The 26106-nt window shown below is 33.6% G+C and overlaps 2 pseudogenes; both read right to left on the bottom strand.

Moving 5' to 3' along the window:
- Nucleotides 1-584: 584 nt before the first annotated feature.
- LOC125920424 (olfactory receptor 6C2-like) lies at nucleotides 585-1640 on the bottom strand (annotated as a pseudogene).
- Nucleotides 1641-13814: 12174 nt separating this feature from the next.
- On the bottom strand, nucleotides 13815-14763 carry LOC125919857 (olfactory receptor 6C68-like; annotated as a pseudogene).
- Between the last annotated feature and the right edge of the window lie 11343 nt (nucleotides 14764-26106).

The following is a 26106-nucleotide window of genomic DNA, read 5'->3' as shown; positions in this document are numbered from 1 at the left end:
TTCTTTGGCTTCACATTCTTTTATTTCCTGGAAAATATCACAGTTCTTTTGACTGGGTTATTGAAGGCTTGTTTGATTTGCCTGTTCCTCAGTGTATAAATAAAAGGGTTCAGAACCGGAGCAATGGAGGTAGTGAACACTGTCACACCCTTGTTAATGGCCACTGATTCCTTCACTGAAGTCTTGATATCTGTGAGGATGCAGCTGCCATAGGTGATGGAAACCAGTATCCAGTATTTCTGTGTGTTCATAATAGTGAATTTTGGTCTATTTCCTCAACATGAAAAGTGCTATTATTCTTTTTCACATGTTTTTTAAGTTATGTGATTATTCATCCAGTTTAGATATTTTGCCTAAAATTTACATGTGTTTAGATATTATTTATTTTGTATATTGAAGAGTCACAAAGAATTTTGCCTTATATTTTCCCAAGGAATAATTTTTATTATATATTGTAATAATATTATGAAGCTACTTTCTTTTCAAAATAATTTTTAAGAAATTGATATGCAAAACTATCAAATATTTGTTTGAAAAATCAAAAGACAAAAGTGGCATGAGAAGGGCTCAATGGAAGGGAGGTTAAAGAAGTGTTGAGAAAATTAATGTAACTCAAGCATCTATTACTAAAAAACACGATTATGGACTTGCAAAATGTCTGTGGACATTTATTCTTGTTTTTGAGATGTTTTAAAAATATTTCCTTTTACTTCGTTGAGAGCAAGGCAATTCTTTTGATTGAGTCCTTGAAGACTTTCTTAACCTTGATTGTTTCTCAAGGTATAAGTAAATGGGTTTAATGTAGGGGAAAAAGAAGAAATGAGCAGTGAAACTCCTTTATTAATGGTCATTTTTTCTTTTGCTGTAGGATTCATATAGATGAAAATGCATGTGCCATAGGTGATAGATACCACAATCATATGGGAAGAACAGGTCGAAAAGGACTTTTTCCTTTGTTGAACAGAAGGGAATCTAAAAATTGTCTTGATGATGTAAGCATATGACAGAACTACACAAGTAAGAGTCATATTCAAGGTCAGCACAGCACAGATTATAACTGTCCATTCCACGAACCATGTATCTGAACATGAGATTTTCACTAAGGGAAATGCATCACAGGCAAAATGATGAATCATGTTAGAGTCACAAAATTTTAGATTTAAACCCAGGCTAAGTGGTGGGATTATTACACATAAACCAGCCATTCGACAACAGATGATGAGAATCCTGCAGACCCTCTTGCTCATGATGATCACATAATGCAAGGGTTTGCATATGGCCACATAATGGTCATAGGACATGGCGGCCAGCAGAAAAAACTCTGATACTCCACAGAGGTCAGTAAAAAATACTTGGATGATACAAGCTTTATAGGTAATAATGTTGTCACCTGTTGCTATGCTATACAAATACCTGGGAGTAATGGCAGATGTGAATGAGATCTCTAAGGAGAAATTGTTTAAGAAAAAGTACATGGGTGTTTTAAGGTGAGGATCCACAAAAGTGAGTATGATGATTGTCAGGTTTCCACTTACACTCAGTGTGTAGGTGAGAAATAGGAAGGTAAAAATCAGAACTTGCAGCTCAGGGTCATCTGTCAGTCCCAGCAGAATGAATGTTGTTATTGTACTGTTTCTCATCACTGGCTTCTGACTTCTCTCCAATCTGGATATGATATTCATAAAAATTTTCTTATAGATTATAGATTATTTTAACTGTTCTAAAATATATTCAAATTTTTATATTTCTATCTCATTATGAGATATATCATATTATATAATTATTATAATACATTAATAGATACAATATATAATATATTAATATTATATTAATATAATTAATTAATATATAATATATCTAATATAATTATATTAATATATAATTAACATATATATGTTTATAATATAACAGAAACATGTATTTTATATATATATTTATTTACATTTTATGTCTATCCTGTGCTTAGGATTTTTCCATGTGACTAAGTAGATTACTGAGGGGTGTCATTTTATGGGTAACAAAAATGTCTTTGGCTCTGAAGAATTCTTCCCTGTTCAGAATCTAAGTGACAAAATTTCACCCTCTATTGCATGTCTTTTCTTGGCTCTTTGGGTCTTTTTAAATAAACAATGCTAATATAACGTCGGTTCACTATACAGACACTAGAGCAAAATTTAAGGGCTTTGTTCCAAAAGAAGGTTTTTGGTTTTTGGTGTGTTTTTAGGTTAAGTGTACTTAATTCTTATTAGCAATCTTACACTATGCTGATTGCCCCCCCCACCACTTCCTGTTACACAGCCTACTTGTTTTTCTGAATATTCACATTATGTGTACTGAATTTGTGTTACCTTTACTGCTGGCAAAAGTGATGACTGCCTTATCTTCCCTCCCTCATCTTCCAGTCAATGAATTATTTTATCTTCATTGATGCTACACTAGTAGGGACTCAAATGTTTCTAATATACAATCGTATCCTAAACCTTGAGCTTTTCTGATGCTGATTAATAGAAAATATTTTCCCCTTGCATATCGAGCTTATTTGTTTTATGAGTGAATTCACTTTATTGTTTAACTTGTTGTGTTCTCTTCTTACTGAGGTTGCGGCAGAATTGTTTGTGACAGAATGTCTGTGACAATTTACCTCATTCACAGTGCTTCTAATACACAGAAAAGTCCCTAACTGAGGAACATGGTTTACTCAAAAGTTAGAATCCTCTTAGGAAATTTAGTCTCTCATTCAACAACTGTCAAATATTTATGTACAATGGAGTGCAGAAGGAACAGTTATATCTTTGCATACTTGCAGCTCACCCACCTTCCTTCCTTCTTTTCTCTGAATCTTTGAGATGATATGTACCACTGTGAAATCTTAGTGGCCCTCAAACTTTGAGCATTATTCAGTTTTCAAAATATATCTGTTTTTCCCCAAGACATTATAACATGTTTTATGACAGAAGTTAATAAACAGATTGACACTGAAGTGTAACTAACCGATTTTGTTTTTTCTCCCTTTCAAATATGTTTAAAATGAGCACAAGATTCTACAAGGAAATACTGTCATTTCAGTCATTATGGTGTTCTTTTTGGGGGGTGGGAAGAGTAATGTAAGGGCATTTATATACTTCTCTATATATGAAGACACTTTACTTTAAATTTGAGGTTGAATATCTATCCAAAGTTACCCTAAATATTTCTTACATTGTTATATATAATTTGTTTATATATCTTATGCATACAAACCTCCAGGCAATTACATTTATCTACACAGAGGAAATTTATTCTAAAAAATGCCACCTCTTAAATATAACTTAAATCCATTAAAAATATAAAAGATATCACTGAAATCCATTTTCTTTCCCAGAAGAAAATACAACCTAGATCCTACAAAGGGAAGTATAGACAAAGAAACAAACTTTATTATACTTAATCTTCTGTTAGTAAATCAGAGTTTCTGTTAGCTGTTTAACCATAGTAATATTAAGACCACAATGTTAAAAGTGATATTTTTATAAAGGTGTTTATGTCTTCACATTCACTGACATGTCTGGGAATGCATAAAAATTCCCTTGCTTACTTTCTCCAACAACTTGGACAGACTTGGTAACGGGCTCAGTGTTGTTATTAGACTCCAAATATTTTCTTATTATTTCCATCACTGAAAAGAAAATAAATTACTTTAAGGGCTAAGGAACTCCCTCCACTGGTGGAGGAGATGAATTATAAGGGCAAAGAGAAACGCTTTTACCATGTCAAATGTGACTTCTCTTTTTAATTTGCAGAAAATTTTACTAAGTGAAAAAAATAAATGGTCCTTGGTGACCTACAGTCAAGAGTCATTAATTTTCTGACTAGTGAAGTTTGGCAAAAACACAAATAACACTGGCTTCAGTGGGGACTGTCTTTGGAGATAGGAGGATGTTATAGCAGCATTTGACAAAGGTCAGGAGGACAACTGTATCATTTAAATCACACAGTTAATTTGTTTTAAACTTTCACATCCACTAAGGCATTTGGAAGTTTTTTATCCTTTATTATATGATAAAATCCTTTATTATATAAATGTTTTATTATCATTGGCTAATTTTAATCAGATAAGCAAAAGGAAAAGTTTATACTGTACAATTATGTAAGGCTACTGCTTGCATTATAGATTTTATCCTTCCAGATATTTTTTCCAAATACCTCAACTGTGTTATAAATATTATTTAGGAATGCATAAAGATTTCATCCATATCTTATAATTGTATGCAAAATGTATGCTTTTATGGTTGCACAGCAATACAAAGGTACTTAATGCCATTGATTTTTCCACTTCAAAAGTGGTAGATTTTGTGTTATGTATATTTTACCAAACAAATACACTTTTATATATTTACATATATTAACTTATCACATGATATACATTTGTTTTTTTCTAATTAGTCACTATTAATGTTGACTATATGATTATTTTGGCAGTTTTAAACCAGTGTCTGAATTAAATGTACAGTGTTCTTTATTTTCTGTAGTTCTCAATCATTCTATCAAAAGCATTTCATAAAAATATTTTTGTATGTGTGAGAATGATTGGTAGAAGTAAAATTTCTAGATAAAAATATTATTCCACTTTTAGAGAATTAGTTTAATAAGAGCCATAACATTAATTTATATCAAACATATACCAGCATGATTAGGTGTCAGTGGACATTATTTTTATGCCTATTTGTATCTTGTTTTTAAAATATCTTAAATATGAATTTTAAGATTATAATAAATCTTTAAAAGTGTGATGCTGATGTTTTGGCATATAGTTCATGGCTTTATACAGTCAAATCTGTCAATTTTATTTGTTTTTAAAAATTTTTTAACAGCATTATTGAGATATAATTGACATTCAGTAAACTGCACACATTTAAAGTGTACAATTTGGTAAGTTTGGCCATATGTATACTCCTAAGAAAGTACCAACATAATCACAATAATAAACATATCAATACTTCTCAAAGTTGCCCTTGTGCCTCTTGTTAAGTCCTTCAGTCCTGGTCCCTACCTGCCTCTCCGTCCCCTTCCCCTGCTGCTTTTTACAGTCAACCATCTTTCATCTGGCTTCTTTTACTCAGCATGATTTTTTGAGATTCATCCACATTATTATTCATTCCCTTTATTTCTGGGTAAAATTCCATCTGTGGATATATCACAATTTGGTTACTATTCACCTGTTTAAAGATACTCTGTCATATTAGTTTTATTAAGGCACTTACCTAGAAAGCTGCTATGAACATTCATGCACAAACCTCTCTAATGACACACAATTTCATTTCTGTTGGATAAACACCTAAGAATGGAATGGCTGGGTCATATAGAAGGGATATATTTAACTTTTAAGAAACTACCAACACTTTTCTAAAGTAGTCACATGATTTTACAGTCCCACCAGTGGTGTAGGAATATTTTATTGGTGCACTTCTTTGGTATGATCAATTTTCATACTTGAAACATTCTAGTAGGTCTATTGGATTCCATTGTGATTTTAATTTTTGTATACCTAATAGCTAATGATGTTGAATATCTTTTGGTGCATTTAGTTGCCATCTGTGTATCTTCTTTAGTAAAGTGTCTTTTTAAATCATTTGCTCATTTTTTTAGTTGGGTTGTGATATTCCTTATTATTGAGTTTTGAGAGTTTTTTATTTATTCTGGATACTAGTCCTTTATCAGTTATGTGATTCACAAATATTTTCTCCAAGTTTGTGCCTTGTCTTACTCTCTTAATGTCTTTTTTTTTTTTAACGTTTATTTATTTTTGAGACAGAGAGAGACAGAGCATGAATGGGGGAGGGTCAGAGAGAGGGAGACACAGAATCTGAAACAGGCTCCAGGCTCTGAGCTGTCAGCACAGAGCCCGATTCGGGGCTCAAACCCACGGACCGCGAGATCATGACCTGAGCCGAAGTCGGCTGCCCAACCGACTGAGACACCCAGGCGCCCCTCTTAATGTCTTTTTAAGAGCAGAATTCTTAATTATGATAGATGGTATTTCATCATTTCTTAAAATGTATCATGCTTTTACTATTTTATCTAAAAAAATATTTGCCTAAACCAATAATAATGTCTTCTTATGTTATTTTTTCGAAGAGTATTATAGTTTGTTTTACATTTAGGTCTGTGATTCATTTTGAGTTAATTTTTATAAATTTATTTGTAAATAGTACAACAGATATATCAAAATTTATTTAAAAAATATGGCTATGCTTCGTGCCATTTATTGAAAAGATTAACCTTTCTTTAATGAATTGTTTTTGCATTTCTATAAAAAGATCAGTTGACCATAAGTGTAAGGATTTACTTCTGAAGTCCCAATTCTTTTCCACTGACCTATTTTTCTACCTTTACACCAATATCACCCTGTCTTGATTACTATAGGTTTCTAATAAGTGTTAAAATGGGTCCTATAAGTTTGTCCTTTTCAGAGTTGAATTGATTATTCAAGGCCTTTTGAATTTCCATATGAATTTTATAATTGCTTGTCAATTTCTACAAGAAATTCTGCTTGTATTTTAAGATTGAATTAAATCTGTAGATTAATTTCAAAATAGTTTAACTCTTAATAATATTTACTTTTTGATTCATGAAAGCAGCACATGTCTCCACTTACACGGTTCTTTTTAGTCTTCTCAACAAATTCTTTGTTTCCAGTATACAGATCTTACATATGTTTTGTCAGGTTTAGGCCTAAATATTTCATATTTTTGATGCCAATTTTTAGTGTTTAGTTTCTGATTGTTGTTAGTACATAAACATATATTATAATTTTGTATGTGGATTTTTTTTCTGACAACATTTATAAATTCATTTATTCTAACCATTTAGAATCCGTAGGCTTTTCAAGTTGCAGGGAAATAAAGGCAATTATTTTCTTCCTATCAAACCTAGATATTTTTCATTTTTGGATTTACTGCATTGACTATAACCTTCCGTATAATGTTGAGTAAAAATAGTAACAGTGGGCATTCTTGTCTTGATCTTAGGAGGGAAGCATTCAGTATTTCATTATTAAATGTGGTGTTAGTTGTAGTGTTTGTAGATGTCTTTTATGAAGTTGAGGCACTTTCTTTTCTAGTTTGCTAAGAATTTTTAAAATTAGGAATGGATATTGAACTTTTTCAAATGTTTCTGCATTGATATGTATGTATACATTGATACATATATAATGTATATATGTATACATTTTATTTTTTAGTCTCATTATATGGTTGATTTTATTGATTTTCAAATGTTAAGTCTTATATCCCTAGAATAAAATCCTTTGGAGTTTATATAAATCTGTCTATCTTATCTATATATCTATAGATGGATTCTAATTGCAAACATTTTATTTTTCCACCTATATGTAAGAAAAATATTGATTTGCCCATTTCTATACTTGTGATATGTTTGTCTGATTTTGTTATCAGGCTATTGTTGACTTCATAAAATAAGTTTGAAAATGTCCTCTCCTTATTAATTTTCTGGAATCATTTGTGTGGAATTTGTATTATTTCATACTTAAATATTTGGTACAATTCACCAGTAAAACCATATGGCTTGGATTTTACTTGTGGGAATGTTTTAAACCACATTTTAAATTTCTGCAATACATAGATGCCAGTTAATCTTTTTCTTTTTTGGAATGAATTTTAATTTTATCTGTTATTTGTAAGTTGTAGCAAGCCTGGAGTTGGCCTGAGATATTTTTGCTAAATTTCGAACATAGCACTGACACCTGGTTAATGAATAAAATATATTGATCAGTAAGGTTTGTTTGTAACCATGGGTCTGAGGAGTTTCAGGACAGGTGTACCAACTTGTTAACATTGTTTATTGGTAATAGTGACATTGATCATTGGCACTTGGTCTAGGTGAGACTACTACAGGGTTCTTGTTTTAAGCTATTTATTTAGCAGGAATATTCCTACACAGTAAAATATAAAAATTCTCAGTTCTGACTCTGTTTGGGCTTTCTGGGATTGAGGTGTTTTCTGCATATGTCAGTGATTTCTGGCCTGAGAAAGTATGTGCAGCAATATTGCCTACAGATGGAGGACAGTAAGAGGTGTGCACTTTGTTTCTTATCCCTTAATGTGAGCCAGCCTTTGTCAATGATGCATATCCTTATTTTAATGCTGTTCATATAGTGTATTCTTTTCTTGCAATAAACTGTAGCTGTAAATATTGTCACATTAGGTCCTGCAAATCATCTCTAATAATCAAATACTATTTAAGTGCCACCATTGTTCACCAGTGCAAAATGCTCTAAGGAAGTTGTCCATTTTATCTAAGTTGTCAACTTAAGATTATGCACTTGTAATAATATTCCTTTTTTGTCCTTTTAATATCTGTAAAATCTGTAGTTATATCACCTCTCTCATACCTTATATTTGTAATATGTGGCGTCTCCTTTCTTTCTTGATTTTCTGTAAGAACCAACTTTTATCTGTTGTTCTCTTATGTCAGTTGATTCTATAATGATTTTTATTCTTATTTTCTATTTGCTTTGGATTTGATTGACTTTCCCCTTTTCCTCCCCAGTTTTAGGGGAAAAATGAAAACATTTATTAGAGATTTTTCTGCTATTTTTATGGCTATTTTATTTTAGTGCTATAAATTTTCATCCAAATATGGTTTTAGCCTGCATCCAACCTATTTTGACATGTTGTGCTTTCTACTCAATTCAAAATCCTTTAAATATCTCTCTTGATTTCTTCATTGACCCATGTTTTATTTAGATTTTCATTAGTTTCCATATATTTGGAGAATTTACTGATGTATGTTGTTACTTTAATTTTATTGCGGTTAGAATTCATACTTTGTAGGATATGAATTACTTTATGGCCCATAATATATTTTGTTTTATTATGCATATTTCATGTATTTTTCCATTATGTATACATGTATTTTACACATCTATTATCTATTTATCTATCATCCATCTTTATGTACACTTAAATACACACACACACACACACACACACACACACACACACACACACACTGAAGGGTTTGGACAAGGTTTCCATTATAAAAATTTGATATATTAAACACATTTTCCACTTTTTTCTTCTTTTCAAACAAAAAACCCCAGGGGCGCCTGGGTGGCTCAGTCAGTTAAGCATCTGACTTCAGCTTGGGTCATGATCTCACAGTATGTGTGTTCGAACCCCACATCGGGCTCTGTGCTGACAGCTCAGAGCCTGGAGCCTGCTTGGATTCTGTGTCTCCCTCTCTCTCTGACCCTCCCCCCATTCATGCTCTGTCTCTGTCTCAAAAATAAATAAAAATTAAAAAAAAATGTGAAAATCTCTCCTAATCTTAAAAAAAAAACCCACCCCACCAAAACAATTCAAGGGAATTACTCCCAATCAAATGATGTAACTCTGATACACTTGTATTTAATAAGTGCATGATATTCCGTTAATTGATGGATTTTCACTTGGCTTTAATTTTTTTTGCCACCATTAATGCTGCATTCCACACTGTGCCTTTCTTTTCACAGTATGCCTTTAATATTGTATATTCTTTCAAAATGGTTCTTTAATTTATGAAAGATAGGAATTGTAGAAATAGAATTTCTATGTCAAAGTATACATATACTTTTAAATTATAAAATTACTTTAAAATTGATTACTTGCCAAAAAGCTTTAGCAATTTAAATTTTCACATGTGCTGTAGGAGAAGTAGCCTTGTCCTCATGATCCCAGTCAGCAACAGGTGAAAAAGTTTTTTTCAAAATTGACCGGTTGATTAGTGTAAGTTTTTACTTCAATTTGAATCTTTCGGCATTAGACAGTGAATGCAGTTGACAATCATATATTCTCCACGAAACAAGTGTTAATATTCTCTAAATTGTATTTCTACTTTTTGCTAATTTCTATTTAGATTTATTCATTTGTATTATTAAGTTATAAGAGGTCTTTGCTTTAGATATCATCCCTTTGTCAGTGGTACACATTTCCTTTCAACATTATTTGACTTATGAATTTTTTCAGTGGTATCTTTTGCCAATCAAAATGGTTAATAAAGTTGGCTTGTATTAATCAAATAAGCTTCTTTTCTTTTATTCCATCTTTAAATTCTTAAGTATGCAAATTTGTCTCCTTTATATTATCTTGGTCTTAGATATTTTCTAATAAGGTTTTACTTGTTTATTTTTATTCCTAAAATTTTAAACCATTTTGAAGGTAACCCATTTGTTTTATGAATAAAAAAGAAAACTTTTTCATTTGAGTTTTTTCATGTGTAACTAAAACATTTATTAAATAAACCATGATTTTCCTACTGAACTGAAATTTCTCCACTTCTATACTACAAGCAAAATAATAAATATATAATAATAAAGACTATTTATTAGTCTGTACTTTCATAATCTTTTCTGGTGATCATTTTATCTTCTCATTCTAATACCATATTAATTTTATTCCATTGATAATATGTTTTGATATTATATAAAACAAGTTTCTATTCATGGATTTTTTTTTCATTTATGTGTTGCACATTCATGAAATTTAATTCTTCCATATTAACTTAGAGTTAATTTGTATAATTTAAAAATGTAAAAAGTTGATTCTAATTGGACCTGTGTTAAATTTATATATTAAGAGTGAATAAATTGATATTTTATGATATGATATATTGCATTCATAATGGGGTTTATTCCAGGGTAGTCATATTGATAGCTTTAATAGTAGAAGCTGATTGCTACTGTAAATATTGTCAATGGACTTCTGTTTGCTTGTATCCTTTACCCAAGTTACTAAATATTCTTACTAAGTCTATTAGATTCTTATTAGATTTTATTGTGTTCTAGGTACATAATAATTTTGTCAGGAAGAAAATACCATATTTCATTGACTCTAAATGTGTGTCATTATTTTAAGTACTTTTATGTTATGTGTTATGTATTTTTATTTAAAAAATGTGACTGGTTAAACTATGGACAATATTAAGATGCCTGTCATTGTAAGGCATACGCACATTTCAAAGACGTAAAAACTTGAAAAGATATGGGTTTCATAATTTCTAATTACAGTAGTTTCATAACTTCAGTCTGATAATCCAATCACTTTATTATTATGGCATTTTTAAGATGTGAAATGTTGAATATCAGTGATGAAAGGGAGCATTTTTTTTTTTGATTTTAATTTATTCCAGGTGTTTTACTGTTTAATATAATTGTATTTCTTTAGATTTTTTTTTATCATACTTTAGTAGTTCACCATATTTGTATTTTACTTTAAATTTTTTAGAAGTTACTGATTTTTATCTGGTGATAGTTTATCTATTAATCAAAACCCATATAAAATCTTTCTTTCTTTAATTTGTTGGTACAACAAAATCAGGCTATATTTTATATATATATTTCTATATCTGTATACATTTTTTATCTATCATTAGTTTATTACTTATGTATCTATCATTTACCTGTCATCTGTCTACCATCTACCTACCTATCTATTATCATCATGATCTATCTATCCTTTATATCTATTATCTACACCTTTCTATAATTGGAATAAATCTTGGTTGACCATAGTATAATTTTTGGTTATTTTGTTGGATTCTAATTGAAATTGTCTAACTACATTCATCAGTCAATAATTGAAACAAAAATTAAACAGTTTGCCTTAATGTTTTAATCAGATTTTTGTCAAATATCAGGATGTCTTCATAAAATTCATTAGGGAGAGTTTTTTATTATTATTTTTTATTTAGATAATTGAAATCTTAATGAGATTATTGCTTTACCATGGTTGGTTGTAATCTGGTCCTTTTGCCTTTTTACTGATTGATTTTTTTATTTAAATTTTTTTTTTTAACGTTTATTTATTTTTGAGACGGAGAGAGACAGAGCATGAACAGGGGAGGGGCAGAGAGAGAGGGAGACACAGAATCTGAAACAGACTCCAGGCTCTGAGCTGTCAGCACAGAGCCCGACGTGGGGCTCGAACTCACAGACCATGAGATCATGACCTGAGCCAAAGTCAGATGCTTAACCGGCTGAGCTACCCAGGCGCCCCTCCTTTTGCCTTTTTTAAAAAAAATTTTTTTTTCAATGTTTTTTATTTATTTTTGGGACACAGAGAGGCAGAGCATGAACGGGGGAGGGTCAGAGAGAGAGGGAGACACAGAATCGGAAACAGGCTCCAGGCTCCGAGCCATCAGCCCAGAGCCTGACGCGGGGCTCGAACTCACGGACTGTGAGATCGTGACCTGGCTGAAGTCGGACGCTTAACCGACTGCGCCACCCAGGCGCCCCTCCTTTTGCCTTTTTAATCATAGATCTTATTTGCTTTACCGAATGTTATGTGGAAATTAATATATTTAAGTTTTCCACATTTTGAATTAATTTTCAAAATTTTGTTTTGCTAAAACCTTGTTTGTAGCTCTAGATCTTCACATTTTGTTGTGGAATTGTGCTAGAATATCCATAAAGTTATGCTAAGTATGCATTAGTATTCATATCTTCCTTCTGATTTTTAACCTTATATATTTTTTGTTTATTTTGTATTAATTTATGCTTTTGGGAAATTATTAATTTGAATTTTTTAAAAATATCAACTTTGAGATTTATTTATCTTTTGAAATTTATTTTTCTTAATAAAATCATGTTCTAATACTTTTAATTAATTTTATAGTTTTAAAATGTTATGAGCAGGAGTTGCTTTATTTTTTGTTCTGTTTATTTCTGAAAATAATGAATATATTTGTGGATGAATAATTCTTTGATTTCTTCTGTGTATAGCTTTTTTATGAATTGTCATGAAGTGTGTCTATTTCAATATGTATTTCTTCAATTCCAAACAGTTATATTTGGATTCACTGTTTAATTCTTTATATATGGTGTTAGTAGATTATTTTTATAGAATTTGGACTATAAATGCTATTAGAGAAACATGATAATGGTTCCCAACTCCTCCTCCATAGCTCATAACTCAAGAGAGACAGAAAAATTTCTTAGAGAAAATTATTGTCTTTTCATAAAAATGGGAATTTTTCTTCTAAATCATGCTTTTAAAATCTTGACTTTGGGCTATTTTGTCAGCTTCATGCATTTTCACCACTTGCATCCTGACACTTCAATACCCTTTTCCATATGGACATTTAATCCAAGCCCCTGTAACCTATAACTCAACACCTTGCCACTCTTTATCCTCCTTTCTTTGCTTTCCTGGGAATCCACAAGTTATAGGTGGGGTTATTTATGTTCATTTCTGATATTCTGTATCTCTGATACCTTGCGATTGCCCATATTTTAACCTTTACTCTTAGCTATATATTCAAAAGAATATTTGTGAGATTTTATCCAACGTTTTTAATTTTCTAACGTATTTTCCTATAGTATAGAAATGCTATTATCTTGTGTCTCAATTGATCCTTGTATTATTATATCATGCCCTCGCTTATTCACTATTGTATCATAAAATTTCAATTCTTACTTGAGGTTTTGTAGTGTTTTATGCACACTTGGGTATAATAATTAGCAGTATTATGCTATCAGTTTTATGGAAGACTAAAGAATAGATTTATTATAGCATAAGATTTATTATATTGGGTTATATTTATGTACAAATGAATTTATGAGAAGTACACTTTCATTTTCTTTACTGAGATGTCTCCCACAAGAAGTTAAATAACAATCAAGGAAAGAAATAAGCTCATTAAGGTGCAATGCAAGTAAATTGAAAAAGGAGCTGAGACATATAACTGAAATATAGATTATTGAAAGATAAAATTATAAGCATTAACAGAAATGTTTAGCACCACACCTTTTATTTAATTTCATGTATTGACTGCTATTTTATTTTACTTCTTTAAGAATGCTGCAACTGTTTTGATTGAGTCACTGAGGCTTTTTTTACTTATTTCTCAGTGTATAAATAAATGGATTTAATGTAGGTGAAACAGAAAAAATGAGTAGTGAAACTGCTTTATTAATAGTCACTTTCTCTTTTGCTGTAGGAGTCATATAAATGAACATGCATGTGCATAGGTGATGAAAACTACAGTCATGTGGGAAGAACAGGTGTAAAAGGCCTTTTTTCTTTGCTGAACAGATGGAAATCCTAAAATTGTTTTGATAATATAAGATAGAACTACATATATAAAGGTCAAAATGGGGGTCAGCACAGATTAAAACAGTTTGTTTCATGAGCCATGTGTCTGAACATGCTATCTTTAGGAGGGGAGAAGCATCACAGAGAAAATGATCAATAAAATTTGAGTCACAGAATTTCAGATTTAGCCCCAGACTAAGTGGGGAGGTTATGACCAACAATCCAGCCAACAAGCAGGAAAAAATAAGACTGCTGCAGACTCCTCTGCTCATGATGGTTACCCAATGCAAGGGTTTGCAGATGGCCACATAGTGGTCATAGGACATGATGGCCCGCAAGAAAAATTCTGTTACTGCAAAGAGGTCAGTAAAAAACACTTGGATGACACGAGCATTATAGGTAATGACCTTGTCACCTGTTGCTATGTTATACAAGTACCTGGAAATACAGGCGGTGGTGAATGAGATCTCCAAGAAGGAGAAATTTTGTTAAAAAAAAAAAAAAAAAAAAAAGTACATGGGTGTTTTAAGGTAGGGATCCACAAAAGTGAGTGTGATGATGGTCCCGTTACACTCAGCATGTAGGTAAAAAATAGAAAGATAAAAATCAGAACTTGCAGCTCAGGGTCATCTGTCCCAGAAAATGTTGTTACTGTAGAGTTTTTAATCACTGATGTCTTCTGTCCAATCTGCATGCCTGATAATTCAGAGAGATTATTGTGTAGATAAAATCTAATTTAATCAGCTATACTCTACCTTCACTACGTTTTCATATTATATTTTAAATATTTGTTTCATGTTTTTATCTAAATTCTAGTTAGTTAACATATAGTGTAGTATAGTTTCTGGAGTAGAATTTAGTGATTCATCACTTACATGTAACACCCAGTGCTTGTCACAAGAAGTGCCCTCCTTAATACCCATCACCCATCTAGCCCATCTCCCTGTGCACCTCTCCTCCAGCAACCTTCACTTTGTTCTCTGTAGTTTTGTGGTTTGTCTCTCTCTCTCCTTTCCCCTATGTTCATCTGTTTTGTTTCTTAAATTCCACATATGAGTGAAATCATATGGTATTTGTCTTTCTCTGATTTATTTCACTTAGGATAATACACCCTAGCCCCATCCACGTTATTGCAAATGTTGATTTCGCTCTTTTTGTTGGTTGAGGAATATTCCTGTGTGTGTGTGTGTGTGTGATATAATACATCACATCTTCTTTATCCATCCATGAATCGATGGACATTTGGGCTCTTTCCATAATTTGGCTATTATTGACAATGCTGCTATAAACATCAGGGTGCATTTGCCTCTCTGAATCAGTATTTTTGTATCATTTGGGTAAATACCTAGTAGTGCAATTGGGTGGTATGGTTGTTCTATTTTTAAGTCTTTGAGGAAACTCCATACTGTTTTCCAGAGTTGTTGCACCAGTTTGCGTATATTTTAAATCACAATATGAATGTGATTAGATTATCTGCTGATGTGGTGTGATTTCGTGGATAGCAAAAATGTAATTTGGCTCCCCCAAATTCTTTCCTGTTCAGAACTAAGTAAAAAAACTGCATTATTAAAATTGTGCTTTTAGTTAACAGTTTGGTCCTTATCCAAATGATAATACATGATATATAATTTGAATTCATTCTAGAGTCTTGACCAGAATTTGGAGTCTCTACTTTGGTTTTATAATAAGATTTTTTTTCTTTGTCTTTGTTTTTGGATAAATGTATTTTCTCTCATGATTCATGCTAAATCTTCCTTATGCATTCCTCTATCATTCTTGTTTTCTTTCTACATTTCTCAATTAATGTGCAAACTATTATGCAGAATACAGCCTTTTAAACAGAATTTTCTTGTATAAATTTATGAAATGCTTTAATAAATTAACCTAAAAATTATACACATGATTTTTGGTTACCTTTTTGCCTGTTTTGATTCCTTGGACCTACTCATTCCTCTTCACCTCTGACCATATACTCTGTCATGGTTTTCTCCACAGTTCCTACAATTTTATGTAACATCTGTCACTTAATGAATACTCAATTTCTATTTTTGGTAATGGATTTTTTTCTGACTAATCTACTGAATTTACTATCAGACATATCTACTTTTTATTGAAGCCCTGACCAAACATATCTGTAGAAATCACGCGCATTTCCATTTCAATGTGCCTAAAACAGAAATCATGATTTTCACATGGTATGCACCCTCCCCTCTTTCCCTGTGTGCTAACAGGTTCCATTTGTTAACAAGCATTCAGTGCCAGGTATTACTAAGCACTTCATTTGCAGACTTTGTCCCATGTTCCCCAACTTAACTGAGTAAGCCTAATTATCATTGATTTCCAGTTAAAGTACCACTTCCCCTGGCAAGTTTTTTTTGCAATTCTTACGGCTATTTTAGCTTACACACCCACTCTTGTGCTCATATAACAAGCAAAGCTTGCCACTATGTTAATGTTTAGTGGGAGAATATATTTGTTGAGATTGTCTTTTTTACTGTGATAGCAGTGACATCTAGCACAGTTCCACATATATTGTCAATCTCTGAAGAATATTTTCTGAGTAAATTTATCCCAAATTTTTGGCACACACCAACAAAACTATTTTTTCATACTTGGACTTAAATTTATACTGCTCTGATGCTTAATATGCTTACTAAATTTTCTATATTTCTGACTCCAGAAATCTTTTTTCTTTTATTTTTAAAGAGGACTATTTTTATTAAGTCACATTGTGAGGTGATCTTTAGAATTGTGACGAAAGTAATAACTGCCTTCCCTTCCTTTTGGTTTTTCAAAAAGTAAATGTATTTTTATTGATACTGTGTTTCTATCATCATTGTTATCCATTAATGCGATGTTAAATCTAGAGACCATGATTTTTTTTGATGCGGAGTTTATGTCAAAAGCTGCTCCACAGTAATTTTCTCAGGCATTGAGAAATAATTACTAAAGTGGAGGCTTGAATGTTTCCAATTTTTAATCAGTGTTTCAATGCTTATAATCTCACATCAGTGAGTGAAAGCAATTCCACTTGGGACCACAATTTATTTCTTTGTAAACAATTTTTCTTCATTTTTAAAAAATAATCACATCATTAAAGTTATGCTTTTGCTTTTATTTTACAATATGAGGTCGATTGTATAGCTGATGTTATTTCTGGATATTTTATTCATACTGAGATAGGCAAAAAGTCCCATCTGGAGGTTTGCCATAACATACTGTTAAATCCACAAGGTGATGGTCACCAATCCAATAAAGAAATGCTAAAGATGAAGTCAAGCTTTCACTTTTTCCAGATGATCTGATATTATACATGGAAAATCCGATAGACTCCACCAAAAGTCTGCTAGAACTGATACATGAATTTAGCAAAGTTGCAGGATACAAAATCAATGTACAGAAATCAGTTGCATTCTTATACACTAACAATGAAGCAACAGAAAGACAAATAAAGAAACTGATCCCATTCATAATTGCACTAAGAAGCATAAAATGCCTAGGAATAAATCTAACCAAAGATGTAAAAGATCTGTATGCTGAAAACTATAGAAAGCTTATGAAGGAAATTGAAGAAGATATAAAGAAATGGAAAAACATTCCGTGCTCATGGGTTGGAAGAATAAATATTGTCAAAATGTCAATACTACCCAAAGCTATCTACACATTCAATGCAATCCGAATCAAAATTGCACCAGCATTCTTCTCGAAGCTAGAACAAGCAATCCTAAAATTCATATGGAACCACAAAAGGCCCCGAATAGCCAAAGTAATTTTGAAGAAGACCAAAGCAGGAGGCATCACAATCCCAGACTTTAGTCTCTACTACAAAGCTGTCATCATCAAGACAGCATGGTATTGGCACAAAAACAGACACATAGACCAATGGAATAGCATAGAAACCCCAGAACTAGACCCACAAAAGTATGGCCAACTAATCTTTGACAAAGCAGGAAAGAACATCCAATGGAAAAAAGACAGTCTCTTTATCAAATGGTGCTGGGAGAACTGGACAGCAACATGCAGAAGAATGAAACTAGACCACTTTCTCACACCATTCACAAAAATAAACTCAAAATGGATAAAGGACCTGAATGTGAGACAGGAAACCATCAAAACCCTAGAGGAGAAAGCAGGGAAAGACCTCTCTGACCTCAGCCGCAGCAGTTTCTTACTTGACACATCCCCAAAAGCAAGGGAATTAAAAGCAAAAATGAACTACTGGGTCTTTATGAAGATAAAAAGCTTCTGCACAGCAAAGGAAACAATCAACAAAACTAAAAGGCAACCAACGGAATGGGAAAAGATATTTGCAAATGACATATCGGACAAAGGGCTAGTATCCCTAGCCCTTTAAAATCTATAAAGAGCTCACCAAACTCCACACCCGAAAAACAAATAACCCAGTGAAGAAATGGGCAGAAAACATGAATAGACACTTCTCTAAAGAAGTCATCCAGATGGCCAACAGGCACATGAAAAGATGTTCAACGTCGCTCCTTACCAGGGAAATACAAATCAAAACCACACTCAGATATCATCTCACGCCAGTCAGAGTGGCCAAAATGAAGAAATCAGGAGACTATAGATGCTGGCGAGGATGTGGAGAAACAGGAACCCTCTTGCACTGTTGGTGGGAATGCAAACTGGTGCAGCCACTCTGGAAAACAGTGTGGAGGTTCCTCAAAATATTAGAAATAGACCTACCCTATGACTCAGCAATAGCACTGCTAGGAATTTACCCAAGGGGTACAGGGGTACTGATGCATAGGGGCACTTGTACCCCAATGTTTATAGCAGCACTCTCAACAATAGCCAAATTGTGGAAAGAGCCTAAATGTCCATCAACTGATGAATGGATAAAGAAATTGTGGTTTATATACACAATGGAGTTCTACGTGGCAATGAGAAAGAGTGAAATATGGCCCTTTGTCGCAACATGGATGGAAGTGGAGAGTGTGATGCTAAGTGAAATAAGCCATACAGAGAAAGACAGATACCATATGGTTTCACTCTTATGTGGATCCTGAGAAACTTAACAGAAACCCATGGGGGAGGGGAAGGAAAAAAAAAAAAAAGAGGTCAGAGTGGGAGAGAGCCAAAGCATAAGAGACTCTTAAAATCTGAGAACAAACTGAGGGTTGATGGGGAGGTGGGAGGGAGGGGTGGGTATGTGATGGGTATTGAGGAGGGCACCTTTTGGGATGAGCACTGGGTGTTGTATGGAAACCAATTTGACAATAAATTTCATATATTAAAAAAATTAAAAAATTAAAAAATTAAAAAAAAATAGCACATTAAAAAAAAAGAAATGCTGACTCAGGCTCATGGTTTGCTTGAAAACTAGAACACTTCCAGAGAATCTGGGGACATAGTCAACAAATGTATAAGATTAAATTCAGCAGTAGTGGAGAATGATTGCTGTATTCTACCTACTTCTCTCTCATCCTTTCTGTTCATCTCTCAGGCTACATATACATCACTATATACCCTTAGCTCAACATGCCATAGGCATTAATGCTCAAAACCTTTTTTTTCTCATAAGATATTTGACAGCATTAAAAATGGAATCCAGAAACTGAGAGTGAGATATAACCAATTGATTTCAGTTTATTTTTCAATAAATATTTGAAAGGAGGCAGAGATTTTTATTGAGTGATATTTCTGTACCCAGATTTAGAGTGATAAAGGGAGAAATACACACACACACACACACACACACACACACACACACACGCACCCACTGGGTGTTTTAATTTTAAAATATGAGGTTGATAGTATAGCTGATGTTATTTCTGGATATTTCTTATATTAGGATTTTTATTTATATATCCACCAATTTACTCTTGAAAATCTCATATATTTTTGGAGGCTTTATAAAATATATGTTATAACTTACATATCTGATTTTAATACAGGCAAGTGAAAAATTTTCTTCTCAGAGAAAAATATGGCCAAATTTTCACAAAGGGAAATATTTTTTTTTTTTTAATTTTTCTTAACGTTTATTTATTTTTGAGACAGAGAGAGACAGAGCATGAACAGGGGAGGGGCAGAGAGAGAGGGAGACACAGAATCGGAAGTAGGCTCCAGGCTCCGAGCCATCAGCCCAGAGCCTGATGCGGGGCTCGAACCCACAGACCGTGAGATCGTGACCTGAGCTGAAGTCGGACGCTTAACCGACTGAGCCACCCAGGCGCCCCACACAAAGGGAAATATTACTAATTTTGCAAAATTTATCATACTTACTTTTATGTCAGACGATAATAATTTAAGTTGTTTGAATATGGTAATTCTTAAAGACACTTAGTTGAAATGGTAGGTTTGATGAAGATTTTCTTGGGAACTTTTCATTTTTGCTAATGCATCCACATTTACTCTCATGGGTTCTGTGAACATGTAGGAAAATGAGGTTGCTTTGTCCAACAAATTGGATTGGTTTTCTCATAGAAGGCCTAAGAAATACTATCTTTTACATTTTAACATTTAAAAGGGGGATAATGATCTTAATGGTAGTGCAATGCTAGAAGCTCTCACCTCCTTTGAAAGAGTTGGTATTTCAATATCCCTGGACAGGGACAGATACCTTGACGCACGCCCCCCAACCTCTTTTTTTTTGCTCTACCTGCAAATAAATGAATAAACAGAAGGTCCTTGGTGATTTGCCCTGAAAAGTCCCTAATGGATCTTTGGAATAATTTTATTTAGTGAAAACAAATAACTAACAAGGGCTGCTTTGGCTCCAGTGTCCTTAGAGACAAGAGGACAAGCATCAGGTTATTTAGTTCATTTTCTTAGCTTTCTTAGTAGCTTTATTGAAGGAAACTAAACATATAATAAATTGCACATCTTTGCAGTGTACAACTTGATAAGTTTTGTGAAAACATTAAGAATCAAAAGAGTGAACATGTCCATCACCCCTAAAAATGTTCTTGCTCGTCTTTGTAATCCCTTGTGCCTTCTGTGTGTTCCTCCAGGTCTTAGGCAACCACTGATAAGTTGTCTGTAACTACAGATTAGTTTGATTTCTTGTAGAAGTTTAAGTAAATACAATAATGCAAGATTGTCTCTGAGAGAATGAATATACTGAGAATAAATTTAATAATCCCTGTTTTTATGTGTTAATTGTTCTTTCCTTTTTATTTCTGAGCAGTATTTCAATGTTGTTGGATCTGTCGTGTCTTTCAGTTTGTGAATATTACAAATAAAGCTACTGGAAATAATTGTGTAATAGTAGATTAGTAGTATGGAAATATACTTTCATTTCTCTTCAGTAAATACTTTGGAATGAAGTAGGATGGTTTGTTTTTTTTTTATTTTTTTTTAAATTTTTTTTTTTCAACGTTTTTTTTTATTTATTTTTGGGACAGAGAGAGACAGAGCATGAATGGGGGAGGGGCAGAGAGAGAGGGAGACACAGAATCGGAAACAGGCTCCAGGCTCCGAGCCATCAGCCCAGAGCCTGACGCGGGGCTCGAACTCACGGACCGCGAGATCGTGACCTGGCTGAAGTCGGACGCTTAACCGACTGCGCCACCCAGGCGCCCCAGGATGGTTTGTTAGTTTATAAGTTAGGCATGCATTTAACTTTTAAAGAATCTGTCAAACTTTTCTAACATTCCTTTAGCATTTTACATTCTCTTTATTTGTATGAGAGTTCCAGTTGCTTTACATTAATGCCAACCCTTAGCGTGATGGGTCTTTATTTTTTATTTTTTTAAATGTTTATTATTTTTGAAAGAGAGAGACAAAGTATGAGTGGGGGAGGGGAAGAGAGAGAGGGAGACACAGAATCTGAGGCAGGCTCCAGGCTCTGAGCTCTCAGCACAGAGACCAATGTGGGGCTCAAATTCACAGATGTTGGAGGCTTAACTGAACCACCCAGGTGCCCTGATGAATCTTTAATTTTGGCCATTTTAGTAGGTGTGTAGTAACATCTCACTGTTGTTTTAATTTATAATTCCTTAATTACATAAGATGTACATTTTTAATATGCTTATTTGACATTTGCCTATCTTTTTTTATTTTAATTTTTTAAAATTTACATCCAAATTAGCATATAGTGAAACAATGATTTCAGGAGTAGAGTCCTTAATGCCCCTTACCTGTTTAGCCCATCTCCCCTCCCACAAGCCCTCCAGCAACCCTCAGTTTGTTCTCCATATTTATGAGTCTCTTCTGTTTTGTCCCCCTCCCTGTTTTTATATTATTTTTGTTTCCCTTCCCTTATGTTCATCTGTTTTGTCTCTTAAAGTCCTCATATGAGTGAAGTCATATGATTTTTGTCTTTCTCTGATTACTAATTTCACATAGCATAACCCTCCAGTTCCATCCATGTAGTTACAAATGGCAAGATTTCATTATTTTTGATTGCCAAGTAATACTCCATTTGGTGTATATATACCACATCTTTATCCATTCATCCATCGATGGACATTTGGGCTCTTTCCATACTTTGGCTATTGTTGATCGTGCTGCTATAAACATGGGGGTGCATGTGTCCCTTCGAAACAGCACACCTGTATCCTGTGGATAAATGCCTAGTAGTGCAATTGCTGGGTCATAGGGTAGTTCTATTTTTAGCTTTTTGAGGAACCTTCATACTGTTTTGCAGAGTGGCTGCACCAGCTTGCATTCCCACCAACAATGCAAAAGAGATCCTCTTTCTCCACATCCTCACCAACATCTGTTGTTGCCTGAGTTGTTAATGTTAGCCATTCTGACAGATGTAAGGTGGTAGCTCATTGTGGTTTTGATTTGTATTTCCCTGTTGATGAGTGATGCTGAGCATTTTTTCATGTGTTGGTTGGCCATCTGGATGTCTTCCTTGGAGAAGTGTCTAGTCATGTCTTTTGCCCATTTCTTCACTAGATTATTTGTTTTTTTGGGTGTTGAGTTTGACAAGTTCTTTATAGATTTTGGATACTAACCCTTTATCTGATATGTCATTTACAAATATCTTCTCTCATTCTGTCAGTTGCCTTTGAGATTTGCTGATTGTTTCCTTCGCTGTGCAGAAGCTTTTTATTTTGATGAGGTCCCAGTAGTTCATTTTTGCTTTTGTTTCCCTTGCCTCCGGAGACGTGTTGAGTAAGAAGCTCCTGTGGCCAAGATCAAAGAGGTTTTAGTCTGCTTTCTCCTCGAGGATTTTGATGGCTTACTGTCTTACATTAAGGTCTTTCATCCATTTTGAGTTTATTTTTGTGTATGGAGTAAGAAAGTGGTCCAGGTTCATTCTCTTGTGTGTCGTTATCCAGTTTTCCCAGCACCACTTGCTGAAGAGACTGTTTTTATTCCATTGGGTATTCTTTCCTGCTTTGTCAAAGATTAGTTGGCCATATGTTTGTGGGTCCATTTCTGGGTTCTCTATTCTGTTCCATTGATCTGAGTGTCTGTTTTTGTCACAGTACCAAACTGCGTTGATGATTACAGCTTTGTAATACAGCTTGAAGTCTGGGATTATTATGCCTCCAGCTTTGGTTTTCTTTTTCAAGATTGCTTTGGCTATTTGTGGTCTTTTCTGGTTCCATACAAATTTTAGGATTATTTGTTGTAGCTCTGTGAAGAATGCTGGTGTTACTTTGATAGGGATTGCGTTGAATATGTAGATTGCTTTGGGTAGTATCGACATTTTAACAATATTTGTTCTTCTTATCCAGGAGCATGGAATCTTTTTCCATTTCTTTGTGTCATCTTCAATTTCTTTCATCAGCTTTCTAAAGTTTTCAGTGTATACATTTTTCAGCTCTTTGGTTAGATTTATTCCTAGGTATTTTAGGGTTTTTTGTGCAACTGTAAATGGGACCGATTCCTTGATTTCTCTTTCTGTTGCTTCATTGTTGGTGTAAGGGAATGCAACCGATTTCTGTGCATTGATTTTATATCCTGCAACTTTGCTGAACTCATGAATCAATTCTAGCAGTTTTTTGGTGGAATCTTTTGGGTTTTCCATATAGAGTATCATGTCATCTGCAAAGAGTGAAAGCTTGACCTCCTCTTGGCTGATTTGGATGCCTTTTATTTCTTTGTGTTGTCTGATTGCAGAGGCTAAGACTTCCAATACTATGTTGAATAACAGTGGTGAGAGTGGACATCCCTGTCTTGTTCCTGACCTTAGGGGTAAAGCTCTCAGTTTTTCCCCATTGTGGATGATATTAACGTTGGGTCATTCATATATGGGTTTTATGATCTCGAAGTATGCTCCTTCTATCCCTACTTTGTTGAGGGTTTTTATCAAGAAAAGATGCCCTATTTTGCCAAATGCTTTCTCTGCATCTATTGAGAGGATCGTATGGTTCTTGTCCTTTCTTTTATTGACGTGATGAATCACGTTAATTGTTTTGCAGATATTGAAACAGCCCTACATCTCAGGTATAAACCCCGCTTGGTCGTGGTGAATAATTTTTTTAATGTATTGTTGGATCCTGGTGACATTTGCCTATCTTTTTTGGTGGGGTATTCGTGTATGTCCTTTGCCCATTCTTAGATTGGCTTCTTTTCCTATTATGGAGTTGTAACAGTTCTTTATATACTCTGGATATAGTCTCCTATCAAATATGATTTTTGAATATTTTCTTCCATCGAATGGGTTTTCCAGTTTCCGAATGATGTCCCTTCAACAACAGAAAAAATTAATTTGGATGTTGTCAAATTGATTTATGCTTTATTATATCAGTTGTGCTTTTGGTGTTATATCTAAGAAACCATTTTTAACACAAGGTCACAAGGATTTACTCTATGTTTTCTTCTAAGAGTTTTAAAATTTTAGCTTGCTTTACTTATTTATTTATTTGAGAGAGAGAGACAGCACAAGAATGGGAGAGGAGAAGAGGGAAGGAGGGAGGGAGGGAGAGAGACAGAGAGAGAATCCCAAGCAGGCTCCATGCTGAGTGTGGAGCCCAATGTGGGGATTGATCCCACGACCCTGGGATCATGGCCTGAGCCGAAATCAGGAGGTGGACACTCAAATGAGTCACAAAGGTGCCCTTAGAATTTTAGCTTTTACATTTAATTCTATGACTCGTTTTGAGTAAATTTTATATATATGCATGAGAAAGATGTCTCAATTCTTTTTTTTTTTTTTTTTTGGCATATGGATATCCAGTTGTCTAGCATCATTTGTTGCAAATACTATTTTTTTTTTTAAATGATTTGTCATGGTACCTTGTTGTAAATCGGTTGACCATTATAGTGGATTGAATAGCGCCCCTGAAAAAGAGTTGTCCAATTCTAATCTGCAGAACCTGCAATTGTGACCTTCTTTGGAGAAAGCTCTTTGAAGATGCAATTAAGCTAGAAATTTTGACAAGACTCTAGTTCCAATGATTCCAATAATAAGAGAAGAATACACAAAGATACATAGGGAAGGAAGCCATGTGAAGATGGAGGCAGAGGTTAGAAACTATGCTGCTATAAGTCAAAGAATTCCAGGGGCTACTGGAAGCTGAAAGCAGTATGGAAGTATTCTCTCCTTTTTTTTTCTTCCTTGGGACACAGTCTTTGCATGGGGAGGTTTTTTTTGGTTATTAGACAGTATTTTAGAATAAATTAAATTTTGCATAAAGATACATTATGGGCAGAGCATGAAAGGAGTAGTACAAGAACACACAGGAAAGATATGATAGCCAGGATTCCTGCAGAATGTGTGCGGGGGACATTTAAGATATTTTTGGTGTCTATTTTACTTATGTTGCTTGAGGACAATCATTTCTTATTTGTTCTGGATCCCTGTTTTTGTCTTAACTTTTATATAATTTTATATTATTGTGGGAAAAAAATGGAAGCAAAGAAGGGCCAGGAACTCCTGGGAGGGGGAAATAGGCCATAGAACACTCTTTACTGCCGATTAAATTAGGACAAAAGGAAGAATATTTGCCAAACACCTGACATTTAGGAGTCACTTTTATTTGCCTTATAGATCTTTGGGAGCTTGACGTGATCTGACTAAATCACTTTCAATGTTAATGGTCTAATATATCAATAAAAGATAGAGATCGTAAGAGTGAATGAAAAAACACGACCCCTGTGAGAAACTTCAAAG

Source organism: Panthera uncia, chromosome B4, assembly GCF_023721935.1.
Source record: "Panthera uncia isolate 11264 chromosome B4, Puncia_PCG_1.0, whole genome shotgun sequence".
NCBI lineage: Eukaryota > Metazoa > Chordata > Mammalia > Carnivora > Felidae > Panthera > Panthera uncia.
This window is presented reverse-complemented; position numbering and strand designations above follow the sequence as displayed.